General features: G+C 49.9%; 1 pseudogene; it reads left to right on the top strand.

The window, feature by feature from the left end:
- The first annotated feature begins 85 nt into the window (after positions 1 to 85).
- Positions 86 to 24,696, top strand: LOC129484734 (granulocyte-macrophage colony-stimulating factor receptor subunit alpha-like; annotated as a pseudogene).

Here is a 24,696-nt window from a genome sequence, read left to right as displayed (position 1 = left end):
TGCCAGGAATGTCCTGGGAGAGCCACCATTCTCACTGTGTGACATTTTCTCTCCTGCAGCTCTTCCCTTCCCTCTGACCAGCACCATGCTTCTCCTGGTGACAAGCCTTCTGTTCTGTGAGTTGCCACACCCAGCATTCCTCCTGATCCCAGAGAAATCTGGTAAGTGTGGAAACCTGGCTGAACCTTCCCTGCAGCCCCTGTTTAGATGTCCTGCATCTGGAGACCTATCTGGATACCTGGGTCCATCTGCATTTTATCTCTAATGTTTGTGAGGGACCCAATAAGCACCAGCCAACCCACCAGAAGCTCAGAGCTCCTCTTGTCCTCACCTCCTTTTCTGCTGTTAATGCCCATCCATCCATTCTACAGATGAGAAAACAGAGGCTCAGATACCTCCACGGTTTAACCCAACGAACATCCAGGTAGTGATGGGGCCAGGATGAGGACCCACGTCTGCATAGGGCCAAAGTGTTCCTTCTTTCCTTCCTTCCTTCCTTCCTTCCTTCCTTCCTTCCTTCCTTCCTTCCTTCCTTTTCTGCTTCCTTCCTTTTTCCTCCCTCTCTTCTTCCCTCCCTTGCTTCCTTCTCCCTGCCCTCCCTCTTTCCATCCTTCCTTCTCTCCTTCCTTCCATCCTTCTCTCCCTCCTGATTCATTTCTTCCTTTCTTTCTTTCTTACTTACTTTTTTTCTTTCTTTCTTTCTTTCTTTCTTTCTTTCACCTCCCTTCCTTCCTTCCTTCCCTGCTTCCCTCTCTCTTTCTTCCTTCCATTGTTTCTTTTTTCCTTCCTTCTTTCTTTCCTTCCTTATTCCTTTCTTTCTTTCCTTCCTTCTTCCTTCTTTCCTTCCCTCCTTCCCTCTCTCTTTCTTCCTTCCATTGTTTCTTTCCTTCCTTCTTTCCTTCCCTCCCTCCCTCCCTCCTTTCTTTCTTCCTTTCTTTCTTTCCTTTTTCTTTCTCCTTCTTTGTTTCTTCTCCTTTCTTTCTCTTTCTTCACTTTCTTTCTTTTTCTCTTTCTTTCTTTTTCTCTTTCTTTCTTTTTCTCTTTCTTTCCTTTTTTTCAGAGTCTCCCTCTTGTTGCCCAGACTGGAGTGCAATGGCTCAATCTCAGCTCACTGCAAACTCAGCCTCCTGGGTTCAAGCGATTCTCCTGCATCAGCCTCCTGATTAGCTGGGATTACAGGTGCCTGCCATGAGGCCCAGCTAATTTTTGGTATTTTTAGTAGAGATGGGGTTTTGTCATGTTGGCCAGGCTGGTCTCAAACTCCTGGCCTCAGGTGATCCACCTGCCTTGGCCTCCCAAAGTGCTGGGATTACAGGTGCCAGCCACCATGCCCAGTTAATTTTTGTATTTTTAATAGAGACGGGGCTTTTTCATGTTGGCCAGGCTGGTCTCAAACTCCTGGCCTCAGATGATACCCCGCCTCGGCCTCCCAAAGTGCTGGGATCACAGCTGTGAGCCACCACACCCAGCCTCTTGTTTTTTGACTTCTTAATAATAGCCATTGTGACTGGTGTGGAATGATAGCTCATTGTGGTTTTGATTTGCATTGCCGGGAGGGACCCTCTTGATTGAGGGTGTGAGGGCCTGCTTCAGGAAAATATTTCCACGTTTTTGTGACCTGGTTCAGGGAAGACAGACAAAGACAGCTTTCTATTTCTGCAATTTTCTCAAATTTCTTCAGCTTTATTTTAAACTGCCAAGGTTCCATAATTTGGGAAGTGTGTTCAGAGCCACATCATTCGGGATAAAGAGCCTTTGCCTGTTCTCATTCAAGTGGTTTTCTTTCTTTCTCTCTCTCTTTTTTTTTTCTGAGACAGGGTCTCGCTCTATCACCCAGGCTGGAGTGCAGTGGCATGATCTCGGCTCACTGCAGCCTCATCTTCCTGGGATCAAGTATCCTCCCACTTCAGCCTCCCAAGTAGCTGGGACTATGGAAATACACCACCACGCCAAGCTAATTTAAATTTTTTTTTAATTTTGTAGAGATGGGATCTTGCTATGTTGCCGAGACTGGTTTTCAATTTTTTTTTTTTTTTTTTGAGATGGAGACTTGCTCTGTCTCCCAGGCTGGAGTGCAGTGGCGCGATCTTGGCTCACTGCAGCCTCCACCTCCCAGGTTCAACTGATTCTCCTGCCTCAGTCTCCTGAGTAGCTGGGATTATAGGCACCTGCCACCATGTCCACCTAATTTTTTTGTATCTTTAGTAGAGACAGGGTTTTACCATGTTGGCCAGGCTGTTCTTGAATTCCTGACCTCAGGTGATCCACCCACCTCAGCCTCCCAAAGTGCTGGGATTGCAGGCGTGAGCCACCATTCCCAGCTGGTTTTTGATGATTTCTGCAGTAAACATCTCCATGTGGAGAGGGAGCAAACTGGGACTACAGACGTGCACCACCACGCCTGCCTCATTTACATTTTTTTAGAAAACTGTTTTAAGAGATGCGATCTTGCTATGTTGCCCAGATGGATCTCAACCTACTGGGCTCAAGTCAGCTTTTGGCCTCAGCCTCCCAAGGTGTTGGGATTAGAGGCGTGAGCCACCACCCCCAGTCTTCAGGTGATGTTTGAGTATTTCTGCAGTAGAATTCTCCTTTTTCAGAAACAGCAAGGGGGCTGAGAAAAGGAGGGAAGATTGACAAGGGAGGAACAGATACCTGAGGATTGGGACGTCCTGGGGCCACGTGGTGAGAGAGGAAAGTCAGCAGGCTCCAGCCCTGAACTTCACCTCCCAGAGCTGGGTGGGAGGAGAGAAAACAGGGCCGGCCAGGCGTGGTGGCTCATGCCTGTAATCCCAGCACTTTGGGAGGCCAAGGTGGGTGGATCACCTGAGGTCGGGAGTTTGAGACCAGCCTGACCAACATGGTGAAACCCCATCTCTACTAAAAATACAAAAATTAGCTGGGCATGGTTGTCGGTGCCTGTAATCCCAGCTACTCAGGAGGCTGAGGCAGGAGAATCACTTGAACCCGGGTGGCAGAGCTTGCAGTGAGCCAAGATCATGCTATTGCACTCTAGCCTGGGTGACAGAGCCAGACTCCGCCTCAAAAAAAAAAAAAAAAAAAAGGAAAAGAGGAAATTCTGAATCCAGTGCCCACTCCTTGCAGAGCCACGAACAGTGGTACCAGCCTCTAGTCTTAATGTGAGGTTTGACTCCAGGACGATGAATCTAAGCTGGGACTGCCAAGAAAATACAACCTTCAGCAGGTGTTTCTTAATTGACAAGAACAGAGTCGTGGAACCCAGGGTGAGATGAATTTCCCATGCTCAACCCCTGTCTTTTACACAGCCCTTTCTGAGTTAAAAGCAACAGGGATGGCCGGGCACGGTGGCTCACGCCTGTAATCCCAGCACTTTGGGAGGTGGAGGCGGGTGGATCACCTGAGGTCAGAAGTTCGAGACCAGCCTGACCAACATGGTGAAACCCCATCTCTACTACAAATACAAAATTAGCCAGGTGTGCTGGTGCATGCCTGTAATCCCAGCTACTCGGGAGGCTGAGGCAGGAGAATTACTCAAACTTGGAAGGTGGAGGTTGCGGTGAGCCGAGATGGCGCCATTGCACTCCAGCCTGGGCAACAAGAGCAAAACTCTGTCTCAAAAAATAATAATAATAAATCAAATTAAATAAAAGTGAGAAGGCCACGGACACAACACAAGTGTGGTATTTGGAGAGATGTTGGAGCCACAATCTCAGGGGGACTGGGAAAGTGCTGTTGGCTCATGTCTGCAATGTGTACCAGAGGCTGATTCCCTGAGGCAGAGCATATTTTACTGTATTTTACCCCAAGAGCATATTTTACCCCAAGATAACAGAAATCCTGGCAAATGCAGCTGGATGTGAGCCTGGGTCTGTGGTGGAAGAAGGGTGGAGAAAACTAAAGTGTCAGTGACTTTGTCAGTGTGTCACCGTCCTGGTCCCCCAAGGGATAAAGGTCAGGGTTTTTGGAACACAGGAGACAGAGACAGAAGAGCGGGGAGAGGGGAGGGAAGGAGGGAGAAACACAGAGAAAGAGAGAACAGAAGAGGGAGAGGAAGAGAGAAATATAGATGATTGATAGATAGGTGATAGATGATTTATTGATTGATAGGTGACAATAGATAATTGGGAGATTGATAATCAATTCTATAGATAGATGTTACATGGATGGACGGGTGGTCTTGCTATGTTACCCCAGATGACATACATTTTTTTTTTTTTTTTTGAGATGGAGTTTCGCTCTTGTTCCCCAGGCTGGAATGCACTGGTGTGATCTTGGCTCACTGCAACCTTCACCTCCCAGATTCAAGTGAGTCTCCTGCCTCAGCCTCCCGAGTAACTGGGATTACAGGTGCCTGCCACCATGCACGGCTAATTTTTGTATTTTTAGTAGAGACGAGGTTTCACCATTTTGGCCAGGCTGGTCTCCAACTCCTGACCTCATGATCTGCCCCCCCTTGGCCTCCCAAAGTGCTGGCATTACAGGTGTGAGCCATCGTGTCCAACCTTTATTTTTTGGGATGGAGTTTTGCTCTGTCGCCCAGGCTGGAGTGCACTGGCGCGATCTCAGCTCACTGCAACCTCCGCCTCCCGGGTTCAAGAGATTCTCCTGCCTCAGCCTCCTGAGTAGCTGGCATTAAAGGCACCCGCCACCACACCTGGCTAATTTTTGTATTTTTAGTAGAGACAGGGTTTCACCATGTTGGCCGGGCTGGTCTCAAACTCCAGACCTCAAGTGATCCACCCACCTCGGCCTCCCAAAGTGCTGGGATTACAGGTGTGAGCCACTGCACCTGGTCTCTAGTCTGATACTTTCAGCACTGCTAGAGTATAAGATTGAGTTTTCACCTGCAAGCCGGTATTTGGTGTATCCACTCAGAGTCCTCAGAGGAAGCGTAGGGGGATGATTTCACAAAGGGAGGCAGGAGTGTGTCACCAAATCCAGGTAAAAACTAATACCATGGCCAGGCGTGGTGGCTCATGCCTGTAATCCCAGCACTTTGGGAGGGTGAGGTGGGTGGCTCACCTGAGATCAGGAGTTTGAGACCAGCCTGGCCAACATGGTGAAATCCTGTCTCTACTACAAATACACAAATTAGCTGGGTGTGGTGGCAGGTGTCTGTAATCCAAGCTACTCGGGAGGCTGAGGCAGGAGAATCACTTGAACCTGGGAGGCGGAGGTTGCAGTGAGCCGAGATTGCGCCACTGCACTCCAGCCTGAAGAGTGTAGGAGACAGAAGGTTGTTTCCTAATCGGCTCTGTCTGGTTGCAACTCTTCAGCTCAGTAACAATGAATGTTCGTGCACATTTCATGAAATTGTATACATGGAGGAGTCACATTTGAGGTTCACGTGAATACCAGTCAAAGAGGATTTCAGCAAAAACTGCTTTATCCAAACTCAGGTAAGCAAGACAGCTCAGGGATCCATTTACAGCACTACCCCCCACCATCCCACCACCATCAAAGTACACCCCATTGAACTTCAGAGTGAAAATTATTTTGTTCCTGCCTCTTCCCAGGAAGGGAGGGTACTGCTGCTCAGAATTTCTCCTGTTTCATCTACAATGTGGATTTCATGAACTGTACCTGGGTGTGGGGTCCAATGGCCCCCCATGACATCCAGTATTTTTTGTACATACAAAATTCAAAGTAAGTGTTCACCTCATGTGAAGAATTATGAGGAATGGAGGGATGGGAGAAAAATCATGCTGATTTTATTTTATTTTATTTTTTTTCCAAGACATATTCTTGCTCTCTTGCCCAGGCTGGAGTGCAATGGCACCATCTCAGCTCACCGCAACCTCGACCTCCTGGGTTCAAGCAATTTTCCTGCCTCAGCTTCCCAGGTAGCTGGGATTACAGGCGCCCACCACCACATCCAGCTAAATTTTGTATTTTTAGTAGAGACAGGGTTTTGTCATGTTGCCCAGGTTGGTCTCGAACTCCTGACCTGAAGTGATCTGCCTGCCTTGGCCTCCCAAGGTGCTGGAATTGCAGGCGTGAGTCACCACACCAGGCTCCACATATTTATTTAGAGATGGAGTCTTGCTCTGTCGCCCAGGCTGGAGTGTAGTGATGCAATCTCAGCTCCCTGCAACCTGATCCTCCCTCCCAGGTTCAAGGGATTCTCTTGCCTCAGCCTCCCGAGTAGCCGGAACTACAGGTGCATTCCACCATACCCATATAATTTTTCTATTTTTAGTAGAGACAGGGTTTCACCATGCTGGCCAGGTTGGTCTCCAACTCCTGACCTCAAGTGATCCACCCGTCTAGGCCTCCCAAAGTGTTGGGATTACAGGCGTGAGCCACCGCACCAGGCCTGTTGTTTTTTTTGTTTTGTTTTGTGTTATTTAGTTTTCTGTTTTTGTGTTTTTCTTTTGTCTTGTGTTTTTCTTTTGTTTTGTGTTTCTGTTTTTATGTTTCATGTTTTTGTGTTTCGTGTTTTTGTGTTTTGTGTTTTTGTTTTTGTTTTGTTTTGTGTTCTTGTGTTTTTTCGTTTCGTGTTTTTGTGTTTTTTTGTTTTGTGTTTTTGTTTTGTGTTTTTGTGTTTGTTTTGTGTTGTTTTGTTTTGTGTTTGTTTTTGTTTTGTTTTGTGTTTTTGTGTTTGTCTTGTGTTTTTGTTTTGTTTTGTGTTTGTTTTTCTTTTGTTTTGTGTTTTTGTGTTTTTGTTTTGTTTTGTGTTTGTTTTGTTTTTTTGTGTTTTGTTTTGTGTTTGTTTTTGTTTTGTTTTGTGTTTTTGTGTTTTTGTTTTGTTTTGTGTTATTGTGTTTTGTTTTGTTTTCCTGATTGCTCTCTGAGCACTTTCTAATCTTTCAGGAGAAAGAGGGAGATCCATTGTCCTTATTACATACAAGACTCGGGGACCCATGTGGGATGTCACCTGGATAAACTGTCAGGATTAACGTCTCACAATTACTTTCTGGTTAACAGAACCAGCCGAGAAATTGGCATTCAATTCTTCGATTCACTTTTGGACACAAAGAAAATAGGTGAGAATAACACATATGATTTTCCTATTGTTTATACGTGAAATGGAATTTGCCTTAAAATCTGTGTAACTGAGGCCAGGTGTGATGGCTCACACCTGTAATCCCAGCACTTTGGGAGGCCGAGGCAGGCCAGTCACCTGAGATCGGGTGTTTGAGACCAGCCTGACAAACATGGGGAAACCCCATCTCTACTAAAAATACAAAAATTAGCCAGGCTTGGTGGCACGTGCCTGTAATCCCAGCTACTTGGGAGGCTGAGGAGAATCACTTGAACCTAGGAGGTGGACGTTGCAGTGAGGTGAGATTGTGCCACTGCACTCCAGCTTGAGCGACAGAGCAAGACTCTTTCTCAAAAACAAGCAAACAAACAAACAACAAAAAAAAGTGTAACTTTGGTGCTGTAACAAATTAGAACTGAGCCGATTTAACTTTCCTCTTTTTGAGACACAGTCTCATGCGGTTGCCCAGACTGGAGTGCAGTGGTGCAATCTCAGCTCACTGCAACCTCTGCCTCCCAGGTTCAAGCGATTCTCCTGTCTCAGCCTCCTTAGTAGCTTGGATTACAGGTGCTCGCCACCATGCCCAGCTAATTTTTGTATTTTTAGTAGAGACGGTGTTTCACCATCTTGGCTGGGCTGGCCTTGGTCTCCCAAAGTGCTGGGATTACAGGTGTCAGCAAACGCACCCGACCTCCCTGTTTCTCTCCTTCCTTCTTTCCTTCCTGCCTTTCTGCCTTTCTTCTTTCTTCCCTTCTTTCTTTATTTCCTTCCTTCCTTCCCTCCCTCCCTTCCTTCCTTCCCTCCCTCCCTTCTTCCCTCCCTCCTTCCTTCCCTTCCTCCCTCTCTCCCTCCCTTCTTCCTTCCTTCTTTCTTCCTCTCCTTCCTTCACCTTCACTCCTTTCCTCCTTCCTTCCTCTTTTTGTTCATTTTTTCCTCACCAACATCTCTTCGTGTCCCAGTGCCCCACTCCTGGATGGCCTCTTGGAGCCAGCCCCATATGCCCACACACTGTCCTCTTCCCAAGCCCACTGCATCCCACCTGTGGACTCCTTCATCCCGTTGGACGTTCCCAGCCTCTTCAGGCTTAGGAATCTCACAGAAGTGTGACTCCTGCCCACCGAGCCCTTCCCCACCTCCCACCCTAGACCACTTGCCCCATTGGGTATCTCTCCTGTACATGGTAGCTGCCCCACCTCCACTTGGACCCAGTGTAGACAGAAAGAGACCCTGCACCACCTCCACCTGGACCCAGTGTAGACAAAGAGGTGTCCCTACTCCACGTCCACCTGGACCCAGTGTAGACAGGAGGAGACCCTGTACCACCTCCACTTGGACCCAGTGTAGACAAAGAGGTGTCCCTACTCCACGTCCACCTGGACCCAGTGTAGACAGGAGGAGACCCTGCACCACCTCCACTTGGACCCAGTGTAGACAAGGAGGTATCTCTACTCCACATCCACCTGGACCCAGTGTAGACAGGAGGAGACAGCACCACCTCCACCTGGACCCAGTGTAGACAGGAGGAGACCCTGCACCACCTCCACCTGGACCCAGTGTAGACAAAGAGGTGTCCCTACTCCACATTTACCTGGACCCAGTGTAGACAGGAGGAGACACTGCCCCACCTCTACCTGGACCCAGTGCAAAGGGGGCCAGTCCCTCCACACCTGTGAGTATTTCTCGTCAGGTGGGATGAGAGACTGAGAAAAGAAATAAGACACAGAGACAAAGTATAGAGAAAGAACAGTAAGCCCAGAGGACCGGCGCTCAGCAGACAGAGGACCGGCACTGGCACCAGTCTCTGAGTTCTCTCAGTATTTATTGATTACTATTTTCACTATCTCAGCAAGAGGAATGCGGCAGGAGGACACAGTATAGTGGGGAGAAGGTCAGCAGGAAAATGTGAGCAAAGGAATCTGTGTCACAAATAAGTTCACGGGAAGCTACTATGCCTGGATGTGCACACCAGCCAGGTTTATGCTTCTCTCTACCCAAACATCTCAGTGTAGCAAAGAGTAACAGAGCAGTATTGCCGCCAGCATATCTGGCCTCCAGCCACAGGGCGGTTTTCTCCAGTCAGAATAGAATGAATGTACGATCGGGTTTTACACAAGACATTTCATTCCCAGGGACAGGCAGGAGACAGAGGGCTTCCTCTTATCTCAATCGTGAGAGGCCTTCCTCTTTTACTAATCCACCTCAGCACAGAACCTTTATGGGTGTCGGGCTGGGGGATGGTCAGGTCTTTCCCTTCCCATGAGGCCATATCTCAGGCTGTCTCAGTTGGGGGAAACCTTGGACAATACCCAGGCTTTCTTGGGCAGAGGTCCCTGTGGCTTTCCGCAGTGCATTTTGTCCCTGGTTAATAGAGAATGGAGAATGGCAATGACTTTTACCAAGCACACTGTCTGCAAACATATTGTTAACAAGGCACATCCTGCACAGCCCTAAATCCCTTAAACCTTGATTCCATACATGTTTCTGTGAGCACAAGTTTAGGGCTAAATTTACAGACTAACAGCATCTCAAGGCAAAACAGATCAAAATGGAGCTTCTTACCTTCCTTTTCTGCGTAGACACAGTAACAGTCTGATCACTCTTTCTTTTTTTTTTTTTTTTTTTTTTTGGTTGTTGTTTTTTTTTTTTTTTTCCTGAGACAGAGTCTCACTCTGTTGCCCACCCAGGCTGGAGTGCAGTGGCGCAATCTTGGCTCACTGCAAGCTCCACCTCCTAGGTTCACGCCATTCTCCTCCCGCAGTAGCTGGGACTACAGGCACCCGCCACCACACCCCCTAATTTTTTTTGGATTTTTAGTAGAGACAGGGTTTCACTGTGTTAGCCAGGATTGTCTCGATCTCCTGACCTCGTGATCCGCCCACCTTGACCTCCCAAAGTGCTGAAATTACAGGTGTGAGCCACCATGCCCAGCCCCCTGGTCTTTCTTTTCCCTACACAGAGTAGACAAAGAGGTGTCCCTACTCCACATTTACCTGGACCCAGTGTAGACAGGAGGAGACCCTGGCCCAACCTCCACCTGGACCCAATGTAGACAAAGTGGTGTCTCTACTCCATCTCCACCTGGACCCAGTGTAGAGAAAGAGGTGTTCCGACTCCACATCCACCTGGACCCAGGGTAGACAATGAGGTGTCCCTAGTCCACATCCAACTGGACTGAGTGTAGACAGGAGGAGACCCTGCCCCACCTCCAACTGGACCCAGTGTAGACAAAGAGATGTCCCTACTCCACCTCCACCTGGACCCAGTGTAGACAGGAGACTCTGCACCACCTCCACCTGGACCCAGTGTAGACAGGACCTCTCAGGTTCAGGGGTGTGTCCTGTGCCCTCATTACAGAACGATTCAACCCTCCCGGCAATGTCACTGTACGTTGCAACACAACGCACTGCCTCGTATGGTGGAAACAGCCCAGGACCTATCAGAAGCTGTCGTACCTGGACTCTCAGTACCAGCTGGACGTCCATAGAAAGGTCGGTGAGAGCTCCCCGGGGCTGGGCACCAGGAGGGAGGTGTATGCGACACGGCCACAGAGGAGCCTGGGAATCCCTGGGAAGTGGCCTGGGGGAAGGATGGGTGGGTGGTGAGCAGGGACTCTGGGGTGAACGCACTTCAGGTAGCAGAGGAAGAGGTGAAGGATCTGTGGCCTGTGAAGCCACTTTGAAGGAGGTTGTGGGGAGGATGGACAAGGATGATCCTGCAACCATGGAACCAGGAAGTGGACCGGGAGGTGTGGGGGATGATGCCACAAGCAAGGGAGAGCCTCTGCTCCACCTGGAGCTGGACGCGGTGTAGACAGAAGGAGAGCCTGCCCCATGTCTACCTGGAAGCAGTGTAGATAGGAGGAGACCAAACCCCACCTCCACCTACACCCAGTGTAGACAGAAGGAGACCCTGCCCCATGTCTACCTGGACCCAGTGTAGACAGGAGATCCGACCCCACCTCCACCTCGATCCAGTGTAGACAAGAGGAGATCTTGTCCTACAACCACCTGGACCCAGTGTAGACAAGGAGAACCTGCCCCATGTCTACCTAGAACCAGTGTAGATAGGAGGAGACCTGACCCCACCTCCACCTACATTCAGTGTAGACAGGAGGAAACCTTGCCCCACCTCCACGCAGAGCCAGTGTAGACAGGAGGAGCTCTTGTCCCACAACCACCTGGACCCAGTGTAGACAGGAAGAAAGACTGCCTCATGTCCACCTCGATCCAGTGTAGACAAGAGGAGATCTTGTCCCACAACTACCTGGACCCAGTGTAGACAGGGAGAGACCCTGCCCCATGTCAACCTCAATCCAGTGTAGACAAGATGAGATCTTGTCCCACAACCACTTGGACCCAGTGTAGACAAAGAGAGCCTGCCCCATGTCTACCTGGAACCAGTGTAGATAGGAGGAGACCAAACCCCACCTCCACTTACACCCAGTGTAGACAGAAGGAAACCCTGACCCATGTCTACCTGGACCCAGTGTAGACAGGAGATCCGACCCCACCTCCACCTCGATCCAGTGTAGAAAAGAGGAGATCTTGTCCCACAACCACCTGGACCCAGTGTAGACAAGGAGAGCCTACCCCATGTCTACGTAGAACCAGTGTAGATAGGAGGAGACCCGATCCCACCTCCACCTACACTCAGTGTAGACAGAAGGAGACCCTGCCCCACCTCCACGGAGACCCAGTGTAGACAGGAGGAGACCCTGCCCCACGTCCACCTCGATCCAGTGTAGACAGGAGGAGATCTTGTCCTACAACCACCTGGACCCAGTGTAGACAAGGAGAGCCTGCTCCATATCTACCTGGACGACAGGAGAATACCCTGCCCCAAGGCCAGTGGGACCTTGCTGGATGGGTTACAGGAAGATATCTGGCGAGGAAGAATTCTGTGTTTGCAGCTCCTCATCCTACCTGTCTTGTAGATTCGGGGTTTGTGGAGGGAGACCTGCCCACCACTCCTCAGGGACTCTTTCCCATTCGGTACCCACACCAAGGGGGATACTGTGTGAACCATCTAAAGTGTTTTAGAAATGGGAACAGTGAACCTTGTATTGTGTTCTGTTTTGTTTCTAGAATACCCAGCCTGGCACTGAAAACCTACTGGTAAGTGAAACCACAGACCCTACTGACGACCCTCAGCGTAACCCTACAGTCCCCTATTCACCAGACCTAGTGTAACCCTACAGTCCCCTATCACCAGACCTAGTGTAACCCTACATTCCCCTACTCACAATACCTAGTGTAACCCTACAGTCCCCTACTCAACACACCTAGGGTAACCCTACAGTCCCCTACTCACCACACCTAGTGTAACCCTACAGTCCCCTAGTCACAACCCCCAGGGTAACCCTATAGTCTCCTACTCACGATCCTTACAGTTCCCTACTCATGACCCCTAGCGTAACCATACAGTCCCCTACCCATGGCCCCTGGCATAACCCTACAATCCCCTACTCATGACACCTAGCATAACCCTACAGTCCCCTACTCACGACCTCTACAGTCCCCTACTCATGACCCCTAGCGTAACCATACAGTCCCCTACTCATGACCCCTAGCATAACCCTACAGTCCCCTACTCATGACCCCTAGCGTAACCATACAGTCCCCTACGCATGACCCCTTTCACAACCCTACAGTTCCCTACTCACCACACCTAGTGTAACCATAAAGTTCTCTACCCATGACCCCTGGTGGAACACTACAGTTCCCTATTCACAACCCTGGTGGAACCCTACAGTCCTCTACTCACGACCCCTACAGTCCCCTACTCACAACCCCTAGCATAACCCTACAGTCCCCTACTCACGACCTCTACAGTCTCCTACTCATGACCCCTGGAGTAACCCTACAGTCCCCTATTCACGAGCCATAGTGTGACCCTAAAATCCCCTACTCACAACCCCCGGTTGGAAACCTACAGTCCCCTACCCATGACCTCTGGTGGAACCCTACAGTCCCCTACTCACGACCCCAGTGTAACTGTACAGTCCCGTACCCATGACCCCTGGTGGAACCCTACAGTCCCTTACTGATGACCCCTAGCATAACCCCACATGACCCCCAGTATAACCCTACAGTCCCCTGCCCATGACCCATGTCTACCTGGACCCAGTGTAGACAGGAGGAGACCCTGTCCCACCTCCACCTAGACCCAGTGTAGACAAGAAGGAGAGCCTGCCCCACATCTACCTGGATCCAGTGTAGACAGGAGAATACTCTGCCCCACATACAGTTGAACCACTCACAACCCTAGTGTCACCGTACAGTCTCCATGAACCCAGCATAACCCTACAGTCTTGGTTTATGGGACACTTAGTGCCAGTGTGGCCCAGGGGTGGACACGGTGGACCCTGAACCGGAGGATGCAGATCTCACATGGGTGAGGGCCCCCTATAGTTCTCACTGGGCAGGGTCTACTCTTGGCCTCAACCTTCATGTCCCAGTGGTTGAAATATTTATGCTCAGCCTGTTCTACCAATTTTCCCATTTTATTCCTCTTTCCTGTACTTGGGTTAAGAATATATTCCAGTGACAGTCTAAGGAGATAATGTCTCCCTCTAAAATGCCTTTAGGGTGAGTACTGTTGCTGGATATTTACCAAGTCTTACGGCCACTCTGACCCTCAGTATTCACCTCTGTCCAATGCGTATGCTAGACTTGGGGATCTTAATATCCCTTGCTAAACTATCCATCTGACGCTCTGTTAATACCAGTTGTTGCTCCTGAATCATTTATTTATGTATGTATTTATTTTTGAGATGGAGTCTCGCTCTGTCCCCCAGGCTGGAGTGCAGTGGTGTGATCTCAGCTCACTGCAACCTCCACCTCCCAGGTTCAAGCGATTCTCCTGCCTCAGCCTCCCTGGTAGCTGGGACTATAGGTGCCTGCCACCACACCTGGCCAACAATTTCTCTATCAAAAAATAAAATTTTAGCTAGGCATGGTGGCTCACACCTGTCATCCCAGCACCTTGGGAGGCTGAGGCAGGCAAATCAGTAGAGGTCACGAGTTCATGACCAGCCTGGCCAACATGGAGAAACCCCATCTCTACTAAAAATACAAAAATTACCCATGCGTGGTGGCGGGTACCTGTAATCCCAGCTATGTGGGAGGCTGAGGCAGGAGAATCACTTGAACTCAGGAGGTGGAGGTTGTGGTGAGCCCAGATCATGCCACTGCACTCCAGCCCGGGCAACAGAGTGAGATACTGTCTCAAACAAAATACAATAGGCTGGGTGCGGTGGCTTACACCTATAATCCCAGCACTTTGGGAGGCCGAGGTGGGTGGATCACGAGGTCAGGGGTTTGAGACCATCCTGGCTAACATGTTGAAACCCTGTCTCTACTAAAAAATACAAAAATTAGCCAGGGATAGTGCTGGGCACCTGTAGTCCCAGCTACTCAGGAGGATGAGGCAGGAGAATGGCATGAACCCGAGAGGCGGAGCTTGCAGTGAGCCGAGATTGCACCACTCCACTCCAGCCTGGGAGACAGAGCGAGACTCCCTCTCATAAATAAATAAATAAATAAATAAATAAATAAATAAATAAATAAATAAAATAAAATGATTTAAAGCCTACATCACCCAAATTTTCCCAACTTGTCTCCCATCCAAATACTAACGAGGCTTGACTCTGCTTAGCTTCCAAGACCCGATCAGACTAAGTGCATTCAGAATAGTAGAAAAAAAAAAAGGAGAAAAACTGTAAAAGACAAAAGAATGAAAAAAGGCAACCTTTTCCTCCACGCAGAAGACGCCTATCTCTAACTTTCTTTTTTCCTCCAAAGATTAATGTTTCTGGTGATTTGGAAAATAGATACAACTTTCCAAGCTCTGAGCCCAGAGCAAAACATAGTGTGAAGATCAGAGCTGCAGACGTCCGCATCCTGAATTGGAGTTCCTGGAGTGAAGCCACTGAATTTGGTAAGTGTTGGGCGGAGGTAAGGGATGTTTGTGCCATCTGCCGCCACCTTGGAGCAGGCACAGAGGTCAGGTGCTCTGTCCTGGGTACTGAGATTGAGTTGTGAACGTCACTGGGAGTAGTGTCAGGCTCTGAGTTTATCGCTGAGGCTCAAAAGAAGGAGGTGGTCTCCTACTCGGTCAAGCAACATTGCTTTGCTGATGTTTTTTCAGGACGGATGAGCTAGGCTCCCTTAATAACCAGAGAAGGGCCAGGCGCAGCAGTTCACGTCTGTAATCCCAGCACTTCGAGAGGCTGAGGCGGGCAGATGAGGTCAGGAGTTTGAGACCAGCCTGGCCAACATGGTGACACCCCATCTCTACTAAAAATACAAATACTCGGCCGGGTGCGGTGGCTCACGCCTGTAATCCCAGCACTTTGGGAGGCCGAGGCAGGTGGATCAAAAGGTCAGGAGTTTGAGGCCAGCCTGTCTAACATGGTGAAACCCCGTCTCTTCTAAAAATACAAAATTAGCCCGGCGTGGTGGCAGGTGCCTGTAATCCCAGCTACTCGTGAGGCTGAGGCAGGAGAATCACTTGAACCCTGGAGGCGGAGGTTGCAGTGAGCTGGGATCATGCCACTGCACTCCAGCCTGGGTGACAGAGCAAGACTCCATCTCAAAAAAAAAAAAATACAAAAACTAGCCAGGCATGGTGGCACATGCCTGTAATCCCAGCTACTCAGGAGGCTGGGGGCAGGAGAATCACTTGAACCTGGGAGGCAGAGGTTGCAGTGAGCTGGGATCACACCACTGCACTCTAGCCTGCATGACAGAACAAGATTCCATCTCAGAAAAAAAAACTAACCAGACATGGTGGCACATGCCTGTAATCCCAGCTACTCAGGAGGCTGAGGGCAGGAGAATGGCTTGAACCCAGGCGGCAGAGGTTGCAGTGTGCCGAGATCACACCACTGCACTCCAGCTCAGGCGACAGAGTGAGACTCTGTCTCAAAAAAAAAAAAAAAAAAAAAAAACAAAAAGTAGAAGGAGGTGGTCTCATACTCGTACAGGGTCATGCAACATTGCTTTGCTGGTGTTTTTTTCAGGGTGGATGAGCTGGAATCCCTTAATAGCCAGACAAGGACCCCACTAATAGCCCTCCTAAAGCCCCACCTCCCTCTGCTCCACTGAGAAATAATCAGTCAGTCTTTGTCCAGTTAAACCATCACCATTCTGGCTCCCTGGCCAAGGGGATGCTCTCTCCCTCTTTTTTTTTTTTTTTTTTTTTTGAGATGGCGTTTCACTCTTGTTGCCCAGGCTGGAGTGCAATGGCACCATCTCGGCTCACCGCAATCTCCGCCTCTCAGGTTCAAGTGATTGTCCAGCCTGTCTTCTGAGTAGCTGGGATTACAGGCACCTGCCACCACACCCGGCTAATTTTGTATTTTTAATAGAGACGGGGTTTCTCCATGTTGGTCAGGCTGGTCTCGAACTCCCAACCTCAGGTGATCCACCTGCCTCTCCCTCCCAAGGTGCTGGGATGACAGGCGTGAGCCACCATGCCCGGCCGGGGAAGGTCTCTTCAAAGCCAGGTCTGGGTCACCCAGGAGACGGGTCTATGCTTTTCTCTGAAGATGGTTTTGAGGGCTCCAAATTGAAAAGTGGAAGGGGCAGGATATTGAGAAGTACACGGTTTTCACCTAAACAAAGGGGATGGAGGAAAAAATGTGGGCTGGAATGCAGTGGTGCACCTCCACCTCCCAGATCACACAGACAAAATGGGTACAGAGATGATCAGGGATCCATTCGTGTCTGGTGGGCTGGGGTGACTGCATCTGTAAGAAATGTTATTTGTTTGTTGATTTTTTGTTTTTTGAGAAAGTCTCACTCTGTCACCCAGGCTGGAGTGCAATGGCACAATCTCGGCTCACTGCAACCTCCACCTCCCAGGTTCAAGCGATTATCCTGCTTCAGACTCCCAAGTAGATAGGATTACAGGTGCACACCATTATGTCTGGCTAATTTTGTATTTTTTTTTTAGTAGAGACGGGGTTTCGCCATGTTAGTGAGGCTTGTCTCGAACTCCTGACCTCCTGACCTCAGGCCTGTAATCCCAGCTACTTGGGAGGCTGAGGCAGGAGAATCGCTGGAACCCGGGAGGCGGAGGTTGCAGTGAGCCGAGATCATGCCATTGCACTCCAGCCTGGGCAACAAAAGCAAAACTCCATCTCAAAAAAAAAATAATAATAATAATAAATAAAAAGAGAGAAACACAGCCTGCAAAGCTGCCTGGTGGTTCCATGACCCATCCAGTAATATGGAGAACTTGCTTGGGACCCCACCTTTTTGACAGACATGAGACACCCGCAGAGCTCAGCTGAGGGCACAAAGGTTACGGTATCTTCCTGTCTCCTGTGGCTTTGGCCTCCCAAAGTGCTGGGATGACAGGTATGAGCCACCGTGCCTGGCCTAATTTTTGTGTTTTTAGTAGAGACGGGGGTTTCACCATGTTGCCTAGGCTGGTCTCGAACTCCTGACCTCAAGTCATCTGTCTTCCTCAGCCTCTCAAAGTGCTGGGATTACAGGCATGAGCCACCATGCCCAGCCCATGGTGGCAAAGTTTTAACAGCTCACCACAAATTTCCTTGTGGGCAAAACATGGGGCAGGTGGGTCACCTTTCATCTCAGAGCCATCTTACTTAGGAACCAAAAAGAGGGAGGCAGGTTTGTTGGACCCAGTTCCCAGCTTGACTGTTCCCTTTGGCTAAATGCGTTTGGACATCCAAAGAGTTTTAATTTCCTTTCACACGTTCATCAGTGATTCACTGCAGACGCAAACCGGTGTGTCTCTCTAGGCTCTGACAGCAGAAACCTCAGCTCTGTGCACATTTATGTGCTCCTGATCGTGGGAACCCTTGTCTGTGGCCTCATCCTCAGCTTCCTCTTTAAAAGGTAATCTGTGAAACACCTGGGCCTCCCCCCAGGCAAACAGGCCAGGCCGGGAAAAAAAGCGCTTTCTCCAAAGTCTCTGTCTCTGTCTCTGAGAAAGAGAAACACAGCCTTGGCCGGGTGCAGCGGCTCATGCCTGTCATCCCAGCACTTTGGGAGGCCGAGGCGGGTGGATCTCTTGAGGTCGGGAGTTCGAGACCAGCCTGACCAACGTGGAGAAACCCCGTCTCTATTAAAAATACAAAATTAGCCAGGTGTGGTGGCGGGCGCCTGTAATCCCAGCTACTCGGGAGGCTGAGGCAGGAGAATCGCTGGAACCCGGGAGGCGGAGGTTGCAGTGAGCCGAGATCATGCCATTGCACTCCAGCCTGGGCAACAAAAGTGAAACTCCATCTCAAAAGAAAAAAATAATAATAATAAATAAAAAGAGAGAAACACAGCCTGCAAAGCTGCCTGGTGGTTCCATGACCCATCCAGTAATATGGAGAACTTGCTTGGGACCCCACCTTTTTGACAGACATGAGACACCCGCAGAGCTCAGCTGAGGTCACAAAGGTTACGGTATCTTCCTGTCTCCTGTGGCTTTGCCTCTAAGGGAAGATCTTTTCTGCCTTTCCCAGCTCCTGGAGTCTCCCTGCGTCCCTGGGCTTGTGGCCGCATCACTGCCGTCTCTGCCTCCATCTCCGCTTCTGTCTCCACGTGACCTCTTCCTCTGTGTCTGTGTCTCCTCTTCTGTCTCTTAGAAGGGCATCTGTCATTGGATTCAGGGAGCACACAGATACACACTAAGAATCACCAAATGGGCCGGGCATGGTGGCTCACACCTGTAATCCCAGCACTTTGGGAGGTTGAGGCACGTGGATCACGAGGTCAGGAGATTGAGACCATCCTGGCTAACATAGTGAAACACCGTCTCTACTAAAAAATTAGCTGGGCGTGATGGAGGGCACCTGTAGTCCCAGCTACTCGGGGAGGCTTAGGCAGAAGAATGGCATGAACCCGGGAGGCAGAGCTTGCAGTGAGTGGAGATCGCGCCACTGCACTCCAGCCTGGGTGACAGAATGAGACTCCGTCTCAAAAAAAAAAAAAAAAACCAAATTATGAAAATCTTCAGGAATTAGGCTAGGCGTGGTGGCCCACGCCTGTAATCCCAGAACTTTGGGAGGCTGAGGTGGGAGGATCATCCGAGGTCAGGAGTTTGAGACCAGCCTGACTAACATGGGAAAACTCTGTCTCTACTAAAATTACAAAATTAGCCGAGCGTGGTGGTGCATTCCTGTAGTCCCAGCGACTCATGAGGCTGAAGTAGGAGAATCACTTGAACTCAGGAGGCAGAGCTTGCAGTGAGCTGAGATTGCACCACTGCAGTCCAGCCTGGGTGACAGAGTGAGACTCAAAACAAACAAAAAGAACTGAAAAAACAGGAGATCCTACAGGAATATGCAGTGATGCTCACAGGGAATCTTTCTAGAATCTTCCCTCAGCCTCTCAGGCACAGGGATGGGAATGGAAGAGGTGGTCAGCTGTGGGAAGCTTCAGGGAGTCTGAGGTGACTGGTGTTGAAGGGCTGAGCTCCAGAGGGGAGCTTGATCCCACCAGCCTTGAAGAGCATGGTTTCTGGGTTGGAGGTGTTCTTTTTTATTTTATTTTATTTTTTTGAGATGGAGTCTCACTCTGTTGCCCAGGCTGGAGTGCAGTGGTGCAATCTTGGCTCACTGCATCCTCTGCCTCCCAGGTTAAAGCGATTCTCCTGCCTCAGCCTCCTGAGTAGCTGGGATTACAGGCATGCCCAATGATGCTCAGCTAATTTTTGTAATTTTAGTAGAGATGGGGTTTCTCCATGTTGGCCAGGCTGGTCTCAAACTCTTTTTGAGACGGAGTCTCATACTGTTGCCTGGGCTAGAGTGCAGTGGCACAATCTCAGCTCATTGCAACCTCTGCCTCCCAGGTTCAAATGATTCTCTTGCCTCAGCCTCCCTAGTAGCTGGGAATACAGGCATCCGCCACCACACCCAGCTAATTTTTTGTATTTTTAGTAGAGACGGGGTTTCACCATGTTGGCCAGGCTGGTCTCGAACTCCTGACCTTATGATTCACCCGCCTTGGCCTCCCAAAGTGTTGGGATTACAGGCATGAGCCACCATGCCCGGTCTAATCTCGAACTCTTGACCTCAAGTGATCCACCCGCCTTGGCCTCCCAAAGTGCTGGGATTACAGGGATGAGCCACCACAACTGGCCTAGTTCCTTAAGATTTTCGTCATTTGGTGATTTTTTTTTTTTTTTTTTTAAGATAGAGTCTTGCTCTGTCATCCAGGCTGGAGTGCAGTGGTGCAATCTTGGCTCACTGCAACCTCCACCCCCCGGGTTCAAGCGATTCTCCTGCCTCAGCCTCCTGAGTAGCTGGGATTACAGCTGTGCACCACGATACTCAGCTAATTTTTGTATTTTTAGTAGAGACGTGGTTTCACCACGTTGGCCAGGCTGTTCTCGAACTCCAGACATCAAGTGATCCACCCGCCTCAGCCTCCCAAAGTGCTGGGATTACAGGCGTGAGCCACTGCGCCCGGCCTAGTTCCTTAAGATTTTCATCACTTGGTGATTCTTAGTGAAGTTGTTTTGTGTGGTTGAGGGCGGACACCCCGCACGCAGCATCCCTCGGCACAGGGCATTGATGGAAAGAACTCTGGTGACCTGCGGTTCATTCTCTTCACACTTTTTCTCTGTGTCTCAGGTTCCTTAGGATACAGCGACTGTTGCCACCAGTTCCACAGATCAAAGACAAACTGAATGATAACCATGAGGTGGAAGACGAGGTAAGTAGGGATGGGCGGAGCGGTGACCTGGGATGGAAAGTGGGTAGTGGGGAGCGTGGGACACGGCCTCTGAGTGTCGACTATCTTGCTTCTCCACCAGCTGCGACCGCAGTGTCGCCATGGATGTGGCTGGAATCTGTATCCCTCTCCTGGGTCTTCTCCCAGGTTGGGGTCAGGGTTGTCTCTGTGAGCTCCATCAGGAGAAATTGAGGCAGGGTAGTGGTCAAAAAAAGGAGGAGAAGATGGCAGAGAGGGCCAGGCACGGTGGCTCACGCCTGTCATCCCAGCACTTTGGGAGGTGGAGGCAGATGGATCACGTGAGGTCAGAAGTTCGAGACCAGCCTGGCCAACATGGTGAAACCCCATCTCTGCTAAAAATACAAAAAGTTAGCCGGGTGTGGTGGTGTACGCCTGTAATCCCAGTTACTAGGGAGGCTGGGGTGGGAGAATGGCTTGAACCCAGGAGGCAGAGGTTGCAGTGAGCCGAGATCGCACCACTGCACTCCAGCCTGGGTGACAGAGTGAGACTCTATCTCAAAAGAAAAAAATGAAGGTAGAGAGGAGAGGCAGAAATAAAGAGACAAGAGACAGAGGTGGAGAAAGATGGAGGGAGAGAGATGGAGGAGAGAGCGAGGAACATAGGAGATAATGAGAAGGAGACACGAGAGAGGGAAACAGGCAGACAGACAGAAACAAAGGCAGACACACAGACAGAAAGAAACAGAGAAAGGGAGGGAGAAAAGGGAGAAGGAAAGAGAGAGAGAGAAAGACAGACAGGAAGACAGACACATACGGAGAGAAAAAGACAGAGAGACAGAGATGGAGAAACAGAGACAGACAAACAACAAACATAAAGACCCAGGCGGAGGCTGGGCGCGGTGGCTCACACCTGTCATCCCAGCACTTTGGGAGGCCTAGGCGGGTGGATCACTTGAGGTCGGGAGTTCGAGACCAGCCTGACCAACATGGAGAAACCTTGTCTCTACTAAAATTACAAAAATTAGCCAGGTGTAGTGGCGCACGTGTGTAATCCCACCTACTCTGGAGGCTGAGGCAGGAGAATCACTAGAACCCAGGAGGCGGAGGTTGCAGTGAGCCAAGACAGTGCCATTGCACTCTAACCTGGGCAACAAGAGCAAAACTCTCTATCAAAAACAAAACAAAACAAAACAAAAAACAACCGCAGCAGGGAGAGGAGAGAGACAAAGAACAGAGGCACAGAGAGGTGAGAGAGACAAAGACCGAGAGACACAGAGAAAGACATAAAGACAGAAAGAGAGAGAGATGGAGAAGGAGAGATACAGACAGGGACAAAGAGAAAAAGACAGAGAGATAGAGGGAGAAACAGAGAGACATAGGTGGACACGGAGAGGGGAGAGAGAGAGAGAGACAGAAAGAGAAAGAGACCAAGGGATGGGAGTGGAAGAGAGAGACAGAAAGGGGAAAGAGACAGAGAGGGAGGCAGAGAAAAGAGATACAGAGACACTGAGAGAGACAGGGAAGACAGAGGAGTGAGACTTAGTCTCAGTGACAGCCCAGAGAAGGTGAACAAGGGCGAGGAACCATGTGACCTGCACCCTGAGACCCCATTGGTGCTCATCTCCCACCCACCTCTCTGTGTCTTATGTTGCAGTAGGCTGGCAGGCTGGAAAGTCAGGTCAGGGCTGATGCTGCATCCCAGAGGCAGAATCATCCTGCATTCTCAGAGTAGGAGATGAAATTTTTAAAAAGGAAATAAAACTCTTGTCTGGGGAACCTCAGCTTTTATCCTCTAGACCTTCGACTGATTAAATGAGGCCCACCCTTCTCCTTTAGACCTTCAACTGATTAGATGAGGCCCACTCTTCCCCTTTAGACTTTTGACTGATTAGATGAGGCCCACCCTTCCCCTATATACCTTCAACTGACTAGATGAGGCCCATCCTTCCCCCTTTAGACCTTCAGCTTATTAATTAGATAAGGCCCACCCTTACCCTTTAGACTTTCAACTGATTAAATGAGGCCCACTCTCCTTGTTTAGTCCTTTGACTGATTAGATGAAGCCCACCATTCTCCTTATACCTTTGACTGATTAGATGAGGCCCATGCTTGTCCTTTGGACCTTCAACTGATTAGATGAGGCCCATCCTTCCCCTTCAGTCCTTCACCTGATTAGATGAGGCCCACCCTTCCTCTTCAGTCCTTCAACTGATTAGATGAGGCCTACCCTCCCCTTCATACCTTTGACTGATTGGATGAGGTCCATCCTTCCCCTTTAGATTTTCAACTGATTAGACGAGGCCCACCTTTCCCCCTATATACCTTTGACTCACTAGATGAAGCCCACCTTTCCCTTTTTAGACCTTTGACTGATTAGATGAGACCCACCCTTCTCATTTAGACCTTCAACTCATTAGGTGAAGCCCACCCTTTCCGCCTTCCCCTTTAGACCTTCAGCTTATTAATTAGACAAGGCCCACCCCCTTTAGACCTTCAACTGATTAGATGAGGCCCACCCCCTTTAGACTTTTGACTGATTAGATAAGGCCCACCCACATTCTCCAGTCCAGTCTCTTTTCCTGGAAATCATCTGATTGTGAACTTGACATCTACAAAGCACCTTCATAGCAGCCCCTGAGTCATGGCTTGATTCAATAACTAGGGATTGTAGCCTAGTCACAGGGACACGTCATTGGTGCCAGGTATCCAAGGCATCATTGGTGCCAGGTATCCGAAACAGAGACCAAGAGATGAAAGAGAAACAGAGAGACTGAACCCGAAAGAGGTAGACACACAGGAAGATGGAGATAGAGAGAGACCCAGAGATGGGGGTGGAAGACAGTGAGAGGGGGAGGAAAGAGAGACAGAGAGAGAGAGAGACAGAGAAAAGAGGCAGAGAGACCAAGAGAGAGGCTCAACAGCAAGACCCTAGAGAGGGCGACTAAGGGTGAGGGATCTGTGTGATCCGCATCCTCCTGGCTGCCACTTGCACACCCCCATCCTAGACCCGGCCATCTGTCATTCCGTTACCTTCCACCCCCACGCCAGCCTCCTCCTTGGCCCCTGCTTTCCACTGACTCCCGGGGTCCCCCACATCGAAGTGCCAGGATGATGGCTTCAGGCTTCAACCTTCCCTTCTCTGAGCTCCGTCGGCCCCAGGGGCTTAGCGTCTGCTGTACCCTGCCCAGGTTTCACACTCACAAGCTCTTCCAAAAGCCACCGTGTTCATCGTGACGGGTGGATCTGTCTCAGATCTTTACCCCAGGAAAAACCCCTGGCCAGGTGCAGTGGCTCATGCCTGTCATCCCAGCACTTTGGAGGCCGAGGAGAGTGGATCACCTCGAGGTCAGGAGTTCGAGATGAGCCTGGCCAACATGGTGAAACCCCATCTCTACTGAAAATACAAAATTTAGCCAGTGGCAGCTAAAGGGGGAAGGGTGGGCCTCATCTAATCAGTTGAAGGTATACAGGGGGAAGGGTGGGCCTCATCTAATCAGTTGAAGGTATATAGGGGGAAGGGTGGGCCTCATCTAATCAGTCAAAGGTCTAAAGGGGGAAGGGTGGGCCTCATCTAATCAGTCAAAAGTCTAAAGGGGGAAGTGTGGGCCTCATCTAATCAGTCGAAGGTAAATAGGGGGAAGGGTGGGCCTCATCTAATCAGTCGAAGGTCTAAAGGGGGAAGAGTGGGTCTCCTCTAATCAGCTGGAGGTCTAAAGGAGAAGGGTGGGCCTCATCTAATCAGTCAAATTTGTGGTGGTGGGCACCTGTAATCCCAGCTACTCGGGAGGCTGAGGCAGGAGAATCACTTCAACCCGGGAGGCCGAGGTTGCAGTGAGCTGAGATCACACCACTGCACTCCAGCCTGGGCAACAGAGTGAGACTCCATCTCGAGGGAGGAAAAGAAAATAACACAGCCCACTAAGTCCCAGGCTGAGGTCGTGAAGATCTGACAGCCTGAATCCTCCTTTTTCTCAGATCATCTGGGAGGAATTCACCCCAGAGGAAGGGAAAGACTACTGCAAAGAGGTCTTGACCGTGAAGGAAATTACCTGAGACCCAGAGGGTGTAGGA

The sequence above is a fragment of the Symphalangus syndactylus genome, chromosome 6, assembly GCF_028878055.3.
Source record: "Symphalangus syndactylus isolate Jambi chromosome 6, NHGRI_mSymSyn1-v2.1_pri, whole genome shotgun sequence".
Taxonomy (NCBI): Eukaryota; Metazoa; Chordata; class Mammalia; order Primates; family Hylobatidae; genus Symphalangus; species Symphalangus syndactylus.
This window is presented reverse-complemented; position numbering and strand designations above follow the sequence as displayed.